Here is a 22,929-nt window from a genome sequence, read left to right on the forward strand (position 1 = left end):
GAGGCTATTATATGCCCTGTCATACCCAGCGATGATGAAGTGCACTGTAGCCCCTCTAGTAGCGAGATGGTGACAATGGAAATTTGTACCTCTGTTAAGGTGAATGCAGATAAAACTGTTGTAGATAACCGAGAGAATGACTTTGGTGTGTATAATATGTTTGACTCAAGAACCAATGTAAGATCAAAAGCTAACACAATAAATAAAAAGAAAACTAAGAATCAGAAGCAGGCTTTGCGACCAACAAAGGTCGCTACTAATCAATTCCTAAAACGATTGCAAATTACCACCAAAAGTAAAGTGGTTGTGGGAGGAGGATTAAAAGTTAATTATACTAATTTAAGACAGGCTAGAGAACCGGTAGCTAGTCAACCTGTGAATGTTGTATCCCACAACGACTATGTTCCACTAGACGATCTAGTGGCTTTGCTTGCAAAAAAAGGTTCTGAGGAACAACTGCGGCTGCAACGAGCTGCTGATAACATCACAACCCATGACACCCCTTGCATCCCATTGGCTAGTACCGCTGTGACAAACCACCCAAAGAATTATGTTATAACAAATACTACAAGCGCAAACCCTCCTCTAGCAAGAGAACCTTCACTGGACATACTAAAAGACATTAGAGAGACCATACAGAACTCGGTTGATGAGTATCTAACATGAAAGCAAGATCAGACTCTTGCGTCAAACACTGTAGTGGAGAGAGGTAAAGTGTCATTTAACAGCAAAACTACAGTGTATCCATCTGATACAATACAAAATATTGAGAGAAATTCGGAACCAAACCAACGATTTGAGATGGAACGGTTGGGTGGGGGTACAGGAAAGAAATTAAACATGCCCTAGACCCGAAACTATATCACAGATTCATTCTGAAATGTCGCCCTTGTCCCCATATATCCTATGACATAAATAGAACAAGTGTGCTGACGATATTTGAAGATATTGAAGAGTTAAGAGATATCTCTTCAACTGATATTCAACAAAGTCGAATTTCTAAATGAGGAGAGGCTTGACGCTGTCCGATTGTGGATTTCATCCAACCTTGTCAGAAATATTATCTGGCAAGCTAGGATGGAATTGTTCACAATGGGTTTTTTGCTAGCAGTTGATCCTACAATCCTACCAACTAATATGAACTATGAACAATTACAGGATCCAAATGATAACGTGACTACTAGATTCTTAAACATATATCATAAACAAAACTCACTAGATCAAAACAAGATGGTAGGAGGTTTGGGGAAAAATGAATACAGACCGAGTGATAAAAGATCATAATACAAGGAGTGGCGGGATGACACACTGACCCTAGTGAGTTGGAATACCTGTGGTCATGCCCATCTCTCTGTAAAAGATAGCAATGATCTTAACAACTATGATGTAGTTGCCCTACAAGAGACGTGGCTGGTGGATTGCCCGGTATGGAATAATCATGAAATAGCATTTCTGGCAGCCAAATCAAATAAGAAAGGACGTCCATCCTCTGGGTTACTAATTACCACCAAAATGGGGAGGGGCTTGTCATTTAGGCCTTGGGCAGCCCCGAATATATTTATGCAATTAGTTAAAATTTTCTATCCTGGGGGATGTTTGGCTCTAATTAATATCTACCGTAACCCGATGGCTATTTCAGATTAAATTTCATTAAAGAACTGGAGAATTTCTTCAACATGATTCTTATGACCCCCGAAATAACGAATGTTATTCTTGTGGGAGATCTGAATATGCAATGGCTGAAAGCCAAAAAAACGCAAAAGGGCCGCATAAATGAAATATGGGCGGATGTGATGTGTGATCGTAATATGCTGATGCTTAACGGTGCGATACCTGGCGACACACCCTCTAGTGAGACGTGGCGTAGAGGACTCAGTAGCTCTACAATTGATTATATTTATACGGACAAAGCAAAGTTCCAAAACATTGCTTCATTTAAGGTGATAACACAGACTGCGAGCGATCATCACATGCTAACCTTGAAATGGAACTGTTATAAAGAACCACAAAATCTAGAAAAAGAGCGGTACGCCACCAATCTGATAACAAATAACTCAAGAATAAGGTTTAGGTGGAATGAATCTACACTGAATGAGTTGAATGAAGAGTTGCTGGGTGAACAGACGGGGAACGGTGGGGTAGAAGAACCTTATAACGTCACACTACAAATGTTCAAACTGCACTCTTCAACACAAACTCATGTGTATTTTGCACCCAGACACAGTGCTGACGATCAGGTTCAAAAACATAAAACCTTACTGAGATGAGAAAAGAGAATGGCATTATCATTGCCGGTGAATATCAGGTTTGAGGTCATTCGTTCTCTTCAACGTGCTTATACGGCTTGGATCCGTACTCGTAGATGTATTCTATATCAGTATGATGGTGAAGAAATGCTCAAGGTGATTATGTCAAAAAACACAGCCCAAATTTGGGCTTTGCTTAATGCTGCTAACCATTTGGATCAGGGTCCGGTCCAGATAAACGGTGTAACTGAAACACTATGGATCGACTATTATACGGAATTATATGCTGACCCTGAGATCAGACAAAATAGCCCTGTGATAATATGTAACAGCATGGAACTATTACAAATATCTAGAGAAGATATACTAGGATATATCCACAGAGCGTCTAACTCAAGGGCCCCAGGACCTGATGGGTTAACCAACTATATGATGAAGCAGCATCCGGAACAATGGGCTCTGATTCTGTATAACATCTTTACCCATGTCCTAGAATCCAACAGTATTCCAAAGTCTTGGAAATCCTCTGTGGTAGTGCCCATCTTTAAAAAAGGTGACAGGTCTAAACCGGCGAATTACAGACCGATTGCGCTTTTGGATATACCTGGGAAAATCTTTTGCAGGTTCATTTTACGGGACTTTAACAATTGGGCAAGAACTTGTGACAAGCGAGATCCGCATCAAACAGGGTTTATACCTGGCATGGGGACTTCTATAAATCTGTTATCAATAACAGCTTTAATACAGCATCATAACTTCCTGAAACAACCGTTATTTTTTGTGTTCGTCGATTTTAGAGCGGCGTTCGACTTAGATCAATATTATTTGACAAACTAGCCCGAGAAAAGTGCCCTACATACTTAATTAATTTGATAAGTATGTTACACTCAGAGACCAGCATACGAGTGAGGCTAAATTTACAAGGCTTACTAACCACGAATATTTCAACTCATAGAGGTCTCAGACAAGGCTGCATACTTGCGGCAACTTTGTTTAATTTTTTTCATCGCCGATATATGCAAAGCCTTCAAAGAGGTTATTTCCGATGCGCCGAAATTAGCAGGCAAAGCACTTGCAGCTCTGTTATATACAGACGATTTGGTACTGATTTCGAAAACTCCCCGTGGCCTTCAAAACCTGCTTGATGCACTTGCCAGATATGTCACTGAGAATAGGTTAACCGTGAATATGAACAAAACAAAGATAATGGTTTGTAACCCAAACCCAAGTGGTACCCTAAACAAGAAACAAAACGCATTAAGGTGGTGTTTACAAGAGCATACACTAGAAATAGTTCCACAATATACTTATTTAGGAGTTATTATTGATGGAGCAAGTAATAAAGCATTCCTACTAAGCTGAATATGATGATCTCACAAGCCTCAATTATCCAAGCCAAATATGGTAAATTTACTATCACACCCGCCATAACATACTTCAAACAGAAAGTGGTCCCGGTACTACTTTATGGAGCGGAAACAAAAACGTGTATAATGGGAAATACATGGTTACGTTTCGAGAGTAAATTTTGGAAATGCATTCTGGGTTTACCAAAATGCGTACCTATGGCTTGGATTAGGAATGAATTAGGGTTAACATCATTGCATGCACGTTACATCTGGCAAATGATATCAGTGTTCAGAAAATGTATTTTGGCTTCTGGTAGGCATAAACTGATTAATACTCTTGCTGATTAGGTGTTCACAACTATATGGTGAAATGGCGGCACACTATAATTGAAGCTTTGGCTGAAGCGGATCTCTCCCTTGATGACCTCCTTACAAATCCAGGTAGAGCCAAAACTAAGATATTTCTGCATGACTGGTTACGTACGAGGGAGATATGTTTGAAGTATCATGATTTCCCCAAAAATGCGTACCTACATAAAAGGCATAGTATAGTGGAACCATATCTACTTAGATCACCATCAACTGATCATAGAAGACAATTTTTAAGAATACGTTTTAACTTATGTGAGACGAGGGATCTGAAAGCTAAAAGCAAAATGATAATGAAGGAAGATAACTTATGCCGCTTCTGTAAGATAAATGATCAACCTGAAACCTTACGTCATCTTCTTACAGAATGTCAAACCCTTAAACAGAAACAGGAGCTCTACTTTAAACCACTGTTATACGAAAACACCCAAATTACAACAGAATCTCTTTGGTGGTTGATTTATTGCAGGCATACCACCCCTCTAAGGCTTGCTACCATTGCTCTTGTGAAGAATTTGAGATTGGATATTGATCAAGAACTGACAGAACCCAAGGTATAACCATTGTGGTAACTATTAGTGAGGGATATTGAGAGAAGAGTAAGATTAGATGAGTCTTGGCTAATATAGTACAACATAGATAAACAATACGTACAAATACTGAGATAAAAGAGTGCACTTATTGATACTGATGAATGCCTAGTCAGTTTTTATATATAGCTGAAATGCTAAGTACATATATACATACGTGTGTTAGAATCATGGGAATCGGTTATGAGTAGATTAAAATTCTCTGAGCAGAATATTAGGAAGTTTGCTAGGAATGAAACTGCATGGATAATGATGAGCAAACTTTTAAGAAGTGTACTGATGGTTGGAAGGAGCAAGTAGAGATTATGTTGGTTGTTTAAGTGATAGAAGATACTGATGCTCTGTTTTACTTTAATGATTGAAATCTGTGCAGTTTATTTAGTTAGTTAAGCCCAGTGGGTGTGTCTTTTTCTCCTTTTCTGTTCAGTTTAATGGGTTATACTTATGTATATATATGTACATATATGTGTACTTTTTTATGTGTACTTTTATGTGTACTTTTTATGTGTACTTTTTATGTGTACCTTTTTATATATAATTCTATAATTTTATAAATATGAATGAAGATGGAATATGAATGAAATATTGTAAAGTTGATTCAGTTCAGCTATAACAATAAATAAAAAAAATAAAATGTTTTTTATATAGCGCTAAATCACCACTTTAGTAGTCTCAGAGTGCCTAGGCTTGTCTGAGAGGTGGCACATTGTGCCCCGGCTAGAGGTAGCCAGACCTTGGTCTGCAGAAGGAAAGGGGGGAGTGTAAACATAGGAGGATTGGGAAGTCTGGATATATGCAATCCACACACAAAAGAAGGGCGAGATGAAGCAGGGGGGAGAATGTTTTCTGATAGCATGGGTGCATGCAAGTCCTGTTATGTGGACTACTATATCCCTGGGACTGTGGAGTAAAGAAGCAAGATGAATGCTATATCCCTGAGACTTTATTAGAATGGGGAATCCTGAAAGGACTGGTGGTACCTTAGATGGACTCTTGCATCAATGTGTATTTTCCCTCCATGCCCCCATCCTGGTCCATGCAGGATGCAGAAAAGACTGGACTCTGGAATTCTGGTTCAAAGGGGTTTATTTACAGATATGCCGAACAAAGATAACAGAAACGTGATATTCTCAATACCAAGTCTCTCACACTGGGTTTGATGCCTTTTCACCCCCCCCAGTGGTGCTGCAGTCTTCTCAGTGGTGCTGATCCCTCGTAAACTCTTTTGAGTGAGCATTGCAGATTTCCTGGGGCCTCCCGAGCCCTGTTGCCATTCTGCCATTACCGAACACTGTTCTATTATTTCCAGGTCCTCTTTTGGTTTCCAGTCAGCCCCTGCATGGGTCGCCTTTATGGCTAGTCCGCAATCTTCCAGCGATAGAAGGGCACCCCACCCTTGGTCATCCTGACTACTCCTGTCCTAGCCTCCTTGTCTGGTTCTTGACCTTGTTCCGCCCATTAAGCCTACTCTGTGCCACACTGGCTTCCTTGTACCTGCCTATTATTTCTGGCTGAAGATTGCCCTCCAAGTGTTTTGCAAGCTTAAACTTCCTGAATGTGTAGGAATTGTTGGGTTTTGGTAGATTTGGAAGATAATAGTTCTAGCGAAGCAACACTGTGCAGAAGAACAATGAATTAGTAACATTGATTTGAACATTAGTTAAGCAGCAGTTCAGGAACCACAGACTCACAAGTTTGCATCAAGAGTGGGACTCTGGAGATAATAATATGTCCAGGGAACTTAAAGCATGTAATAAAGCGCAGGCCTCCGGAATGCAAGAGCGGCTCTGAAATTACTCTTCTTATACAATTGCGTAAAGGGAAACAGTTTCAGAATAAATCTTATTGCAGGCGGGTGCATGAAACTGGCTCTGAACGGTTTGTTCCCTAGGCTATTGGATCCTCCTAGAGAGAGATCCATGTTCTCTCGGTTGGTGAGGGGACTCAGATTTGGGTATTCTGTGTCTTTCCCCTGCCATGTGCCGGGGAAACAAGTGAGGTAGACCGGGGATCCTCACAATCCCGCTCCTGTGTCCATCATCCACCAGCTCAGGGAGGTAGAAAGCCCCCTCAGTCAGGTCCTTTGTGGTGCCCAGAGACTGATAGAGGACCTTGTCACAACCTCCTTAGTAATAGTTTCATGTTCATCAGGAACAATTTCTTAGGTCGGGTAATAATACTGAGGCCGCTCTCTGTCTGTTAAGTTCCTGCAGCACAGTGAGTTACCCATTCAGATATCTTTAGTATAGTGATCCTTCTTGGGTTTTATTTGGAATACTAGGCCCTGTTCATGCATACTCATTCTTACTTGTGCACCAGAGAAAAGGTGTGTAATAGGGGCTTTACCCTGAGACTGGCCAATAGACAGGGAATGTGAGGAATATGACGGACCCTATTAGATTAGTAACCACAAAACCTTATAGATTACCCTACCATAACACAGTGTCTCATTACAAGTTGGACAGAAAATTGGCTCTAAATGCGCCGAATTACTGCCAAAATTGTTCAGTTACAGACACCACAGGATTACGACTGTTGGTACAGCAATGTAAATGCCAATTTTTGGAGTCCATAGGACTCTATGGGGAATTTTGGCAGATTTAGCGTGAGCAGTATTACCGCACAGTAAATCCACTGATTTTTTAGGTAAAGTAGAGGATTCACCTCTATCTTTTTGCTGGAAGTGAATCCTTCACTTTACCTCCAAACTCGGAATTTGGTGGAGTGGTAAACGTGGCATTAATTCTGTTACCACCAAAAAAAGTATTGGGAACGGAATAACAGCCACTTCTTTACTTCTCAATGAACTCATAATAAGTCCTTGTGTGCTTAGATTGTGCTCATAATATTCTGTTTCATTAAGAGAAGCCCCTTATTCTCATACAAAATTATTCCAAATCCATCCTATTTTAAACTCATAGGATCTGTACACGAGTACTTTGTAGCAGCCAATGGAGTATGTCAAATTTGTATGTAAAAATATTTTTATTCAAAACTCATGGTTTATAAAAAATAAATTAAACCGTGTTCTGTCTCCTTGTCTTGGAGTTCACATCATCAATGTAATTATACTAATAACTGTTCTTTTTTATTTTTATACTGCTGATATTCTTTTTGCTACCTCGCTATTAAATGATTCCACACCCGTGAATGCCTTCATCACCAACTGTCAAAAACAGAAATATTTATATCACCATGGATGGTCTGGGTATGTAACATTCATTGGTTTCTAGAACAGCTCCCTTGTAAACTAGAACCATAACACACTGTAAATTAGATCTTTTTCAAGTTCATTTCATCATTGAAATACTTAATTTATGATGTATCAGAATATATAAAAGAGCCATGTTGTTCATCACTTGTCTGTAAACCCGACATATCATGTTTCTGTTCTTTATAGGTGATATCAAACATTCCTCAGGGGTCAATTATTTGCGGGGGCCTTTGACATTGCATAAGTACAAGTAGTTTGGCTGAAATAGCCATTCATACAACTGTGGTAAGTGGCAGTTACTGTTGATTGTGTACTTCTAGCTGCAACAAAAGATTTGAACAACTATAGATTAGCTGTCATTACTAATCATACATGTATCTGACTTCATATTTTTGAAAAAGAATGGGTATAGGTACCAGACAAGTAGTAATCCTATTCCTGTGACTGAGTGTGTCAACTTCTTTATATGCAGGACCGGAGCTCCGCCTCTGAAAAACACAACCACACACCTTTATTATTAAGGGTGTGTTGTGGGAGTGCTGTATGTTTTTCCTGCAATCTATGAACTATAATCTGTGTTATTGTCTGACTATAAGTAATCATTATTATGTCATTATTATGACATTTATGATGTCATGTTTGAAGTCCTGGGTGTTAGTCTTAGCAGTGCACAGTGGTGGCGCGTGTTATGGTTGCTTAGCTTACCAAAGCTGGCGAATGTCTGAGGTTTTCCGGTTTACTTGCAACCATAACGTCCCTTTAACAAAGTTTTTCATTGAATTTCATAGGTTTTTATTAGTGAAACTTACCCATAACCTCCCTTTAACAAAGTTTTGTCAGTGATTTTTATAGGTTTGTATTGGTGCAATTTAACCATAACGTCTCTTTAACAAAGCTTTTCTCAGAGAATTTCATGGGTTTTTACCAGTGCTTGATAGAAACATTTTTCACCTTAAATCTTCTTTAACACTTCTATACTTTTTCCACTGTTTTTGCTTCTGTCAATGTCCGCGAATGTCTGACGTCATCGCTGACCTTCCGGACAGTGCCACATGACCATGCGCTCGTGAGCGACATGATGACGAGTCCATGAACATGTTTGCTTTCGCGTTTGGGTCCTTGCTTCGAGGACAGTTTGGAACTGCATTGTCTACTGATCTAGGAACTTTAAAGCTCAAAATGTACTCTTGCCCAGCTCATACACCCATTCTTACTCATTATCCATTACCAATCTAGTACAAAGCACATACTTGGAAGAATAGTAGCAAAACTGCTATTTATCTTAAAAATGGCATCAGCTATCCCTCCTCCCCAAGAGCCACCACCACTCAGTGAAATGCACTGAGTGCAGCTTTGTACTTATTCGCGGACTACCTGGACATTCCTCCTACAGGACCACTGCAATGCTCTCAGAAAGATTGTTCCTTTCTTAGCAAGTAGTAGGCTGTCTTCCTCCACATCATCTTCCTCAACCAATACTGTAAGCACAGAGCCTACTTCTGTGGGACACAAAATCCCACCAGCTACCTTGCAAGCAATAAAAGAGGCTCTTGATCCATATCTTTCGAAGACAACAGTCCTCTGTATATACTGCAACACACCACTCTGAAGGGGGAAGCAATTTCAAAGTGCTTCTGAAGCTGTAATCAAGGATCATGAGAAACACTAATAAATAAATAAATAAATAATGAGGGCTCTGGACCATTTTCCTCCATTCCAGGCCCTGCGATGGGAGATAAAGGCCACTAGCACTCCTGGTTCCCAAAGCTGGAACCCGGGGTGCTAAAAAATAGATAGTTTTACAAAGGTAGCGGGCGCCCCTCTCTCGTAAGAACAGACATGATAACCTGTTCAGTGGTTATTAACCACTTGAGAGTTCGCAGCCACTGCTTTTACCACTGCTTTACCACTGAACAGGTTATCATGTCTGTTCTTGCGAGAGAGGGGCGCCCGCTACCTTTGTAAACCTATTTGTTAAGGAACCTGGGATTGGTAACCCTAGGTCTCCTGGGGGCAACCAGACGTGGTCTCCCTCTCACTGTGCTTAGAGAGGCATCAGCTTCACCTCACTGATGATCCCCAACAAGGGTGAAACACGTGTATGGGGTTGCTGGTGGTACTCTCGTTCAGATTGGAATTGCCATTGTATTTCGGTGCTGGACTGCTCCTGGGCAGGACAAAGACTGATATGCAAATGGATATTTCCCATCTGTGAAAGGCACAGTGAGTAAAAGCAGTGGCTGCGAACTCTCAAGTGGTTGATAACCACTGAACAGGTTATCATGTCTGTTCTTGCGAGAGAGGGGCGCCCGCTACCTTTGTAAACCTATTTGTTAAGGAACCTGGGATTGGTAACCCTAGGTCTCCTGGGGGCAACCAGACGTGGTCTCCCTCTCACTGTGCTTAGAGAGGCATCAGCTTCACCTCACTGATGATCCCCAACAAGGGTGAAACACGTGTATGGGGTTGCTGGTGGTACTCTCGTTCAGATTGGAATTGCCATTGTATTTCGGTGCTGGACTGCTCCTGGGCAGGACAAAGACTGATATGCAAATGGATATTTCCCATCTGTGAAAGGCACAGTGAGTAAAAGCAGTGGCTGCGAACTCTCAAGTGGTTGATAACCACTGAACAGGTTATCATGTCTGTTCTTGCGAGAGAGGGGCGCCCGCTACCTTTGTAAACCTAAAAAATAGATAGGTCTTGCTAGAGCAGGACACCTGCTGTAGGAAGGAAAATCCTTTTCCCAGATGACCACTATGGAAAGGGAAAGGAGGGCTGAACCCCTCTTCCCTTTCCATGGAAGCCTGCAGAAGGCAAAGACAGAACTCTAGGACCATATTACCACAAGCACATTTTTTTTCCTTTCAAACCTATCGCACTTTCGAATAACTCAACCACATAGCCGGTCCCAGGTGGACATGGCCACTTTAACCCCATTTTTCGTCCCTCGCGTTCATGGCCAGTAGCCAGATTGTCCGGGTCATGACCTTATACCATGACCCGGAAAATATGGTCACTGCCCATGGCCACAGGCTATACATCAGTCACCAAAGGTATATCACTATTTTTTCTACCTACATTATGACACTTGTCAAAAAATAAAACACGGGCACATTTTCAAAACCATGTTTTCAGGTCCTTGCCAATGCTCCTTATACGAGTTTGCTTGAAATCCGCCCATGTTTTATTTTTTTTTAATTGTCAAAATGTATGTACATACAATAGTCATATAACTTAGCCCCCACTTGACAAAATCCATTCAGACTTTACACAAACATTCAAGGTTAGGTCTATAAACATTCTGAAAACCTTTGTCCACATTCGTCAAACAGAAACAAAGTTATAAGCCATCTAAAAATGTTGAGACCCCCCTCTAATGTAGCCCCCTCTTGAGAAAATCCCACCAAATTTTTTAAAAACATTTATATCTAGATTTAAAATCGTTTTGCAAACTGTTATGCAGATTCCTCAAAAGGCACCATATTGTTTACATTATTTTGGGACCCCCCTCTAATTGTGCCACCTCTTCACAGATTCCCACCAATATTTGCAAAACCTTTCAGAACCAGGTCTGCAATAGAATTCCAAAACTTCATGCAGTTTCATTGAGTGGTGCCAAAGTTAGAAGCCATCCAAGAATTGCTTTCCACCAACCCTGTAAGGGTTCGCAAACTTCACAGGACTGTTTGGGAACATCCAGACCGTTTGCAGACTTTTACAGTGAAAAACACCAGTTGTTTGGCTTCTTATGGCCAAATCCTATCCCATCCTCATCAACCCTCATCTTCCCAGAGATTTTTTGATAAGTTTGACAAGTGCAATGTTGTGTTTTTTATATGTTTTTACTGCGATGTTCCCGCGGACACCAGCCGATGTCAGCAAATCCAACATGGTGGGCGTTTCCAAAAATCTGATGCACTTCACGCTTTTTACCATCTAATCAGTGGGCTCGTCCATCACGTCATCCTCTGGACAAATCTGAGGCCTGTCCGCGGACTGAACAGGGAAATGGGTCAGCGGAACGAACATAGATATCACACATTTTTTGGAACCTACTTTTTGGTCGTTTTGAAAAGAAACACTGGATGCGTTTCCACCATATTTGGTGAAAATCCATCTAGCGGTTTGGGCTGTAGGCGTGAGCAACGTTTTTTTCCATTTAGTCTATGGAGAAAAAAAATGACATTTGCGATCTCATCTTTCATGTCATGGGTGTTAGTCTTAGCAGTCAGTGCACAGTGGTTGATTAGCTTACCATAACTCGCAAATGTTTGGGGTTTTTCGGTTTTACGTGTAACCATAATATGGATGGGTTGGTATTACTACAGAGTAACGCCAATTACATTTTTGCACAGAATTTGATAGGTTTTTCTTAGGGCAACTGAACCATAACGTCCTTTTAACAACGTTTTTTCACTGAATTTCATAGGTTTTTATAAGGATACCCTTAGTTTGTAAACATGTAGCGTACAACATGCTGAACCCGATTGCACCATGTTAATGCGCACAGCAGTCGCGGAGTATGCGTCTGGTCGCAGACATCGGGTGGCATCCAACCTGCTTAGAAAGGCACAGGTTCTCGTACATAGTGGTACCATTGAGCAAACACAAGGAACATTTACAAACAGCACCATGTACGTGAATTGCAAGGGAAAATAGAGTAGGTCTGGAAACTGTGTTCTTATGAAAGAAACAGAACAAAGGCATTAGGAGTGCACAATCACATAATGCACCAATAAGAGAAGTGACGTCTGCCTTCGACAATCTTACCACACTGCTGCTTTACATAAGATCAAAGAATGAATGGCCGCAATAAGGACTGGAAAAGTACTAAGAGCAGAACGTCACTACAACGTAGTAAGAACAATAAGGTTTGTCTGATAATTGCACAGGTGGTGCAGTATACAATGGTAGATAAGCATAACGTTTCTTTTTGTACGCAGCAATGGCAAGCACCTTAGAGTGGCTGGAAAAGAATTTCCCTCATGACGAAATCACTTACGATAGTAACCCCAATGGTACATACCACAGTCTGAAATGTGAAATATTTAATATCTATGGCTTCATCTACACCTAACATATTTTCTTTTCTTTAAGAGAACATATTGGAAAGGAAAGCAATGCAGCACAAGCGGCACCCCTTCCACAACAACATACAGACACAGGAAAGGAGAGAAACTCTGTGAATAGCAAACTGGACAGCCTGGAAGCCGAAATGGAACAATTGGTGAACAATTTTGCCGCCTTAAAATATTACGTACAGACATATTATGGACAAAATAAAATACCACTGCCCGACCTGCACGTGCACCCCTTCCCCATTTCATAGCCCGCCATCCCCTCAAAATCTGTGTGATCAAAGATGTTACAATGATACCTCAATCCCTTCCTACCCTCACGACCAATGTGTACAAATCCCCAATTTCCCACAATATTTATCCACTTCTGCCACCCCTTCCCTTTCCTAATAGTATTTATTAATTTGTGCAAATGAAGCTTGATATGTAAATTGTTCCTCAGTGTATATGTGGCTTTTTCTTTGTTTTTCAAATGCTCTTATGACTCAGTGGCACACAGTACTGGTGGGAAGTACCGCAATTAAGCAAAAGGGAGGTGTCCTACTGACACCACACCTGCCCGGCCTATCCGCAATCACAATGGAGGCATCCTTACCACGCCAGTACGAACCGCATGTCCGCACCTTGTGAACCAACTATAAGTAGTTGTGGGAGCGGACATTTGTCCGTTGCACAAGTACGCGCATGCGTATCTCTTCCGCTGTCTCCTGGTAACACCGGTACTGTCCAGCATATGCAAAGAAACTTGTGACAAACTCTTAGTAGTTAGAGGCGTCCACCCACATTCTAGAGGTAGCTGTACACATAAACATACCACCTACTATACCCTACAAACACCCAGCGTGTCCCAAAATTGTCGGCGCACATGTGTCACACTATTAATCAGTCCAGAGATCCCAATGGTGTGTGCACACAAAGTATTCCGCCCAGAACGCGTCCGGTGGATAGCCGTCCCAATCGAGAACATGTGCAACATCACTAAGTTACCGCGACTATGCGACCGCACCCACGCTACACTTGGGCCCTTATATCGCGGACACGATCCGGACCCTCAGACAGTGGAAAAGTACAATGTTCTGCGATCTACTGAGAGTTATTGGGAAATTGCACACTTACAAACACTCCACAATGTGCCATTGCACATGTATGTATTTGGTTCAACGATGTAGGCCTCTTTGCCGGTTGCAAGGTCTCCACAGCAGCCCTCCAAAGGGCACACCCCAGAACTCCTCAGCATTCTGTTTGTAGCATTTCAGAACAGAGTAGCGGCCCACCTAGCTCTGAGATGTAATTGGTTTTGGAACAATTTCTGCTATGCTACATTACCTTTGCAAGTAATGACAACCATGTCAACCTGGCTCACTACGCATAGTAATGGGGAAAAGTATTAACACCCCTACCTGTGAACCACACTCTCAGAACCGATAATCCCCACTGTCCCATTCCCATGGGCAGCATGCTTAAAACGGTAGTATGTGGTATGTGCGCTTCCACAAGTACCGCGAGGGCTGCGCCCCAGAAAACCAGTAACAGTCCTTCTTCCCTTTCGACTATCTTCTTTCCAGCACCCCCCCATTCGGTACTGGTAAATAGTCAAACACGCATCCACCAATCACAGTAAAGTGCTTTCCATGTAACACTATCAGTTCTGTACAACATTCCGCTGCGTAGACACCACACCCAGAAATGTTATTGCTCAATCCCTTAGCCTCCACAGTCCCATTTCCATGCCCGCCATTCTCAAAAGCCACGGAATAAAATGCAACCAGGTTAGGGGATTTCGTCTTCAGTGGTGGCTCTGAAAAGAGCCTTTTTTTGCTTTTTAGATGCTTCTAGAGAAACACCTTTATTTTTGGTTTTTATGGGGTTTTCTGTTTTCTTCTCCTCCTCACATTCTTACAGTAAACCTTTCAACGCTGCCTGTAGATGGGCAAACAAAAGAATATTACCAATGCTGGACAAAGAAATGCCATTTGCATGGAAACACACCGCACTGCGAGAATTAATGCTGTCATTGTTGCAGAAGAACATCCCACGAGCGGACAAAACAATCACACATGCTTCTGTTGATGAGACCCCTTCCAGCCTCTGGCTGGGAACAACATGCATTAGGATAGTCCCATACTGTTCGTGGTGGTATGGCTGTGAAAACCACCTGAGCAGTGGGAAAAAGCCTCTTCACTGCATTTATCAACCTCTTCAGTTGATGGAACAAATGTGAACAAGCCATGTAACCCAAATGCATGCCGCCATAATGCAACGTGCACTGTAGTGAAACTGGCCATTTGTCTGCAAAGTTCAAGCATAACCCCGAAACTGCAGACATGGACAGCGCACCACAATGCGTCCACTCCTTCCAAACCAAAATCGCCACCAAAGTGTCTTTCCTTAGCATACTTGTGCAGATCTACCACAAAGGCATCACCCAAAATCAACATATTAGGCCTGATTACAAGTTTGGCGGTAGCCTTGACGGTAAAACCGGCAGGCTGCCGCCAGCCATGCGATTGTTTCCCCAAAAAAATGCTCCCCATTCCCATTGAGTCCGATGGGGCTTAATGGGAATGGGGAGGTCAGATGCACCAGCACTATTCAGAATAATGCCGGTGCATCCGACATGCTCTGCTCGCGGGTGCCGGTATGCCTGCCAGGCCAGTCCTGGCGGGCAGAAAGGCACCCACGAGCAGAACTTGTAGTTTGCCGATCCAGTAACAATGGTACGGGCAAGCTTACCTGTACCATTGTTACCGGACTGGCAAACTTATAATGAGGCCCAATGCGTTTCTCCATGTCAGCCCTCATCGCTACGCAGAGTAATGAAAAATTACTGGCCCTTCCTGTGAACCACACCCTCATTGGATAATCCCCACAGTTCCATTTCCATTGGCCAGCAAGGTGAGAAGCGCAGACTGTGGCATGTGCGTTTCCCCAAGTACCACGAGGGCTGGCTGCGTCCCAGTAAAGCAGGAGCAGTCCTTCTTCCCTGTCCACTATTTTTAATCCAGCACTACCTCATTGGGTACTGTTAAATAGTCACAAATGCATCCACCATTCATAGGCAAGGCTTCTGCACCCAACACTATCATTTCTTTACAGTACTCCATATGTACCGTTAAACATTCAAAGTGCAAGTCTCGGGTGATTTGCAAGCACCTCCAGTAGAAAGTTTGATGAAACTATCTAAGACTTCTGCATCCAGATTCTTCCACATTGCCAGGAGTGGAGGGATACATTTCAACCAGGGTAGGGGATTTCGTCAATAGTAGTGGCTCTGAAAAGAGCCTTTTCTTTTCTTTTTCTTTTTACGTGCTTGCTGTTTGTTTTTGCTCTTTATCTCAGTTTATGTTTTCTTTTCCTCCTCACATTTTTACAGGATTCTCTTCAACGCTTCTTGTACTGTGTAGAACAACACAGCATTACCAATGGCGATCCAAGAAATGCCATTTGCATGGAACCATGCAAATTTCGCGCATTAATGATGGCATAGTCAGTGGAGAACATCCCAGCAGTGCACATAAAGTGATACATGCTTCTGTTTTTAAGACACCTTTCGGCCTCTGGCTGGGGACAAATTACACCGGCATGGTCCCATGCTCCTCTTGGTGGTATACTTGAGAAAACCACCTTGGCAGTGGAAAAAATCTGCATCACTGCTTTCATCAACTTCTTTAGGTGACGGAGGAAATGTCCACACGACATGTACCCCAAATGTTCAGCCCCATAATGCACGACGACAACATCAACAGTATCAACAGAGGCCACACATCTGCAAAGGTCAACCATACCGCCAAAACTGCACTCATAGAGAGTGCCCCAGAAAGCCTCCACTCCTTCCAACTCAAAATTAACAGCAATGCCTCTTTGCACGGCATACCTGTGCAGATCCTGCACAAAGGTATCACCCACGATCAGCACTCTGCGTCTCTCCATCTCTGCCAACCTTACTACACAGAGTATTGGGAATAAATAGGACCACTCCTTCCTATGAAGCACACCCCCGGCACCTGATTGGATAATCCCCACAGTTCCATTTCCATGCCCACCATGTGGAGAAGGGCAGAATGTGGCACGTGTGCTTTCCCAGCTACAGCACGGGCCACACCCCAGTAAAGCAGGGACAGTCCTTCTTCCCTTTCCACTTTTGTTTTTGCAGCACTCCCTCCTTAGGTACTATGAAATAGTCACACAGGCATGCACCAATCACATTCAAGACGTCTGCATCGACCACTATCATTTCTGTACAGCACTCCATATGTACCCATACACACCCAGAGTACACGTCTAGTGTGATTTGAAAGCACCTCCAGTTAAAAGTTCGCCAAAAGTATCCACGCTTTCAGCATCCATATTCTCCCAGAGCAGCACCCATCACCACTAAGTGCTAGCAATATTTCTTTTCCTCCCACCACTCCAGTAAGTGCAAAGAACCAATACTTCAAAGTGCAGTACAGTAGTCAGTAATCACCACAATGCACACTAACCAGGCACATAAAATATCCAGTTCAATCCTATCCACTTCTCTACACACAGTATTTCAACACAGCACTCAGTGGACACACTGCAGGAGTGTTCACGGCATAAGCTCCAACCGTACACTAAAAACTGTGGAATGTGCTAACTATCACCACCCCCATGGAGCCAACAATGTATGCAATGCTCACAAACCACACACAGAATGCAACAATGTCAAACGTACTTGCAACCAGCCCACATAGTTGTCGGTGCAAGGGTTCCAGCCATGCATCCAAGACGCTAGGGCCTCACCACACACAACACACCGTAGTACACCCTATGTTTATGTCATGTGCATTGCACTCCCCATCTGCAATTGAGCCTGTCAACTTTCACCCTGGCCACTTGTTTGCATGCATGGCTGCATGACGTTGCATTGGGTGTGGTGAACGGTATGTGGGTGGCTCTGTACATTGTCCATATTTTAAATGTGAGATGCTGTGAACTGTCTTTCATGGCACAATATCTTAAAGCACTTCTTACAGCAAGGGTCTTATAAGTCACAAACCATAACAAACGCAAATGCTCACATGTGGCTCCCTAATGTGCAACATGTGCAATGACCTACACCATATAGTAATTTATGCATATCACCTCATTTCGGGTGTTCTACCAAGTTTACAATGTCCTCCAAAACCATTCTTCAAAGGTCACCACCATTAGAGAGATGCAGAGTTAAACTTGCATGGCTGCATTATGTTGTGGTGGCTATCGGCAAGGCCTAGGCTCTTGGGTGCATGGCCTGCAGCCTATGGCCTTTGGCCATGCACCCAAGAGTGTAGGCCTTACCTACACCCACCACAACATAATAAAGCCATGAATGGAAACATGCGGCCACGTACCACAATCCACAAACGTAACATAGGAAGGGTGTTATAAAGGACAAACCATAGCAAACGCAAATGGTACCATGTGGCTCCCTAATGTGCAACACGTGCAATAACCTAAACCATATGGTAATGCACACATATCACCTCACTTCTGCTGTTCTACCATGTCTAAAATGTCCTCCACAACCATTCTTTAAAGGTCACCACCCTCAGAAAGATGCATACTTAAAACTACATGGCTGCGTTATGTTGTGGTGGTTATGCTGAAGGCCTAGGCTCTTAGGTGCATTGCCTATGACCTATGGCCTTTCGCCATGCACCCAACAATATAGCCCTTGCCCACACCCAGCACAACATAACAGAGCCATGAAAGCGAACATGTGGCCAGGTACCACAATCCACAAACGTAACATAGGCAGCAACACTTCTACCCAACCCCTGCACCATAATACAGCGATGCATGCACACATGTAACAGTTACCAGAATCCACAAACATACCACAGTGTCCGGCACACCTATCCACCTCTATTCACATAGTATTGTATTACTGCCAACCCAACCACAAAATCTTCACAACAGTGGCCCTGCTCCCAGCACTCTATTAGGTGCACAAAACCAATGCTTCATGGTGCAGTACAGTAGTCAGCACTCCACGCAATGGACAGTACTGAAGCCGATACAATATGCAGTTCAACCCTATCCCCTTCTATGCACACAGTACTTCAACAATGCACCCAGTGGACACATGCAGAACTGTTCACTCTATCAGGTCCAGCCATGGACTAATGGACTACACACTGTAGGATGTGCTAACAATCCCCACACCCATGGAACCAACAGTGTATGCAATGTTCACAAACCACACACACACACAAGGCATCGATGTAAAACCTACTTGCAACCATGGCACATAGGTGTCGGTGCAAGGCCTCCACCCATGCATCGAAGGGCTTACGGCCTTACCACACGCAATACAATATAATACACTATATGTTAAAAAGCTCATGTCATGTGCAATGCACTCCCCTTCTGCCATTGATCTGCAATCAGTCACCACAGAAAGAGGTTGCCGCACCAGTTATCATGCCGTAACGCAGGCTGCCTGAATTCACCACACAAGGTAGGTGCCTGTGGAGGTACCTGCGAATTGGCGCAATACGCACGGATACTCCAAGCACACCACTGTTTTCTTCCACCTAATGAGATATATCAGATGAACCACTTCTCACTCCCCAACCCTTTACATCCCTTCTTCTCCCATGGCGTAAAGTACGTTTTCCAGGCCCTTCCGGCGCCGCAATGGCCTTCCGATACACCATGGCGGCGTATCCCAAAAATGTTGCCGCACAACACGCTTCCCTCCAGCCAACCACAGGCCGCGTCCAATGTTCGCCGACATCATGACGTACTGCAAGCCAATGAGACTTTTGTCTGTGGAGCGAACAGGGAAAGGGGTCCGCGGAGCCAGATATCACTCATTTTTTGAGACGCATATTTCAGTTCTTTGCAACAAACGTACTGGTCGGATTTTTACGAAACACACAAAAGCACACTTTTTGAACCAAGCCCCTGCTCCTGCCACAAATGTGGTTATAATTCTTCCAGTTGTTCGGCCGGTAGGCTTGCGCAAAGTTTTTGTCCATTCAGTCTATGGAAACCTCTCCCACGAAACCTCTCCCACTTTCCGAAAACATTTTGGCAAAGTTGGTAAAGATTGCTCCAGGGGGAGCAAAGTTATAAACCGCCCAAAAAGTGGTCTTCCTATGAGTTTAGCAACTTCACCATAACTACACTGCCGCTACTGCGGGCCGTGTATTATGGCATAACACTACCACACGACAAGATTCCCGCCAGGACAACACTAGATACATGCCATCACTGAGTCCAAGTGTAAAAATAAAAGATGAACAATTGTTTGCGCTGGTATCGCTAGCTGCATTCACAACAGCAACACGAAGATGCAATCTGGTGAGAATCATACCAGGCAGAGCTCCACGAAGCAGGAACATGCTGAATCCCCAGATATTAGATTTCAGCCGTGAACTCGTTGAAAATGCCACTAGATCATAGCGGAGCTGTTTGCACATAAACATAGTCAAGCAGTTAACTGCTAGATACGTTTTTCCAGACAGACCCCGTAGCCATTAAGAAAATAAGCTACGCAGAAGGTGGAGCCCAGTAATAAGAAAGCCACTGCGGTAAATTGAAATCACAACTTGTAAATACTTTGAGATTACAATAGTGGTTGTCAGAGGGCATGAGGCAAAATTGGCAGTTACTATTGTTCCATAAGGGAAATATTGCAGAAAAAACATAAAACACTCACACAATGCACCGTTAATAATAAAGGTGTGTGGTTGTGTTTTTCAGAGGTGGGGATCCTGTCCTGCATATAAAGAAGTTGACACACTCAGTCACGGGAATAGGATTACTACTTGCCAGGTCTCTATACCCATTCTTTTTAAAAAATATGAAGAATTAGATACATTTATGATTAATAATGACACATAATCTATAGTTTATCAAATTCTTTGTTGCAGTTAGAAGTACACAATCAACGGTAACTACCATTTACCACAGCTGTATGAATGGCTAGTTCAGCCAAACTACTTGTACTTATGAAATGTCAAAAGCACCCGCAAAAAATGTACCCCTGAGGAACATTTGAGTTCAACTATAAGGAACAGAAACATGATATGTCAGGTTTACAGACAAGTAATATGATATATGATAGTTTATTTACATAGCGCCTATACACAATGTGTTTCAAAGTGTTTCAAGGCAAGGGAGGGAACAAGGGAAAATACAATGACATTCTTACAGGCCATGAACAGTAAGAATGGGAAATTAACTATCGTACTCGGCCTGACGATATTTCAGATAGTGCAAGAGCTAAGCCATATATAAGGAAGAGATGGGGAGAGTGGGAAGGAAATGGAAACAGACAGGCAACTACCGTAATAGGCCTGACAACATTTCTGGTAGAGCCAGGGAAAACAAAAGGTGAGGGAGAGGGTGCAAAAAGGGAGGGGAGGAACAAAACAAGTGACTATCGTACTAGGCCTGACGACATTTCAGATAGTGCTGGAGGGGCAAGGGGGGGGGAACAAGTAAGGGGAGGGGGTAGGAGACAGATGAGGTTGCTATCATACTAGGTCCAGGGACAATTCTCATAGAGTAAGTGCATAGAAGAAAGTAAGGGGACGAGGGGGGGGAGATAGGAAAATGGAGAAAGGGAGAGGAGGAGAGAACAGAGAGTAAGCAGTCGAAAAGAGTGGATAGGCAAGAGGGGAAAACAAATACAATTGCAGAAGTCAGTAGTAACACATAATGTTGCAAGCCTGGATACAAGATGGGAACAGCATGATTCAGGGCCAACATGAGAAAGGGTGACGCACCGTGAATCAATGATGTCCATAAAGGTCAAATCCAGCAATGGCCACAAGACGGTGATGGTGAAACCAGAATGTATCAGGACAGACTCCTGCAGAAGTAGGCTGGAGGGGGTGAGGGGGAACAGGGTAGGAGAATCAAGCAAAACAGGCAACACCCTTGTGCGAGAAGGGGGGGGGGGGCACAAGGGAACATCACGGGGGACCAGAGGGGTGGGGATGGCCTGTGGGGACAGAGGGAGTAAGCACATGTTGGTGCATGCTTACCTGCTGTCTGAGCAGGGGTACAGGCCCTGGATCCTCTTGGTCTGAAACAGATCCAAAAAAGGAATTGCCCTTTTCTTTGTCTGCCCTTCGCTTCGGGCGCAGAGGCAGAGCTAAGAAGATGGGTGGTGCTTAGGCCCGGTGACCTAGATCCACTTGCATCTGTTCCCCATCTGCAAAGGAAGAGGCTGGAGGGCTCCTTAAGTAGGGAAAAGGAGCGGCAACCAGAAAGGCACCAGGTGGGTGGGGCTTGCGAAGTGGGGAAAAAGAGCGGCAACCAGGAATAACTTGTTTTGTTTAATATATTCTGATACATCATAAATTAAGTATTTCAATAATTAAATTAACTTGAAATAGATCCAATGTACAGGGTTTTATGGTTATGATTTACAAGGGAGCTGTTCTAGAAACCAATGTATGTTACATACCCAGTCCACCATGGTGATATAAATATTTCTGTTTTTTGACAGTTGTTGGTGAAGGTGTGTGATATAATTTAATAACGAGATAGCAAAAATAATCTCTGCAGTATACAAATTAAAAGAAAATGTATTAGTACAACTACATTGATGATGTGAACTCCAAGGCAAGAAGACAGAACAATATTTCATTTATTTTTTTTATAAACCATCAGTTTTGAATACATTTGAATAAAAATATTTTTGTATAAAAAATTGGCATACTCCATTGGCTGCAACAAAGCACTTGTGTACAGATCCTACACGTTTAAAATAGTGTATTTTATCCAGAAAGGATCTCTAAGGTAACCTACATATTCATGCAGTTACCCCGCAGGGGCTTTCTGTTGTAATTATTTTTCCAAATATGTCCTGACATGTGTTAATAGATGTTTGAAATTTACAACTGCATCAATAGTTTCTTGGATTTGTCAATACTACCATAACATAATGATACTGTTGTACCTGTGGGCATGGCTGGGCTGTGGATGCTGGATATGAGAAAGATAGTCAGCTCCTGGTACTACTACACAGGTGAGCAAGAATAAAAGGGGGACATACTGGCTCCCATAATTCTTTGTCATGGAAGTATCCACTTCTAACTTCTTATTCGCTGAATCGCT

General features: G+C 42.9%; 1 protein-coding gene across 1 annotated transcript in view; it reads right to left on the bottom strand.

The window, feature by feature from the left end:
* Positions 1–22,929, bottom strand: part of LOC138488129 (complement factor B-like) — a 1,604,240-nt gene that overhangs the window by 989,048 nt on the left and 592,263 nt on the right. The window lies entirely within an intron of this gene.

This window comes from Ambystoma mexicanum, chromosome 9 (assembly GCF_040938575.1).
Source record: "Ambystoma mexicanum isolate Mex_15411 chromosome 9, UKY_AmexF1_1, whole genome shotgun sequence".
NCBI lineage: Eukaryota > Metazoa > Chordata > Amphibia > Caudata > Ambystomatidae > Ambystoma > Ambystoma mexicanum.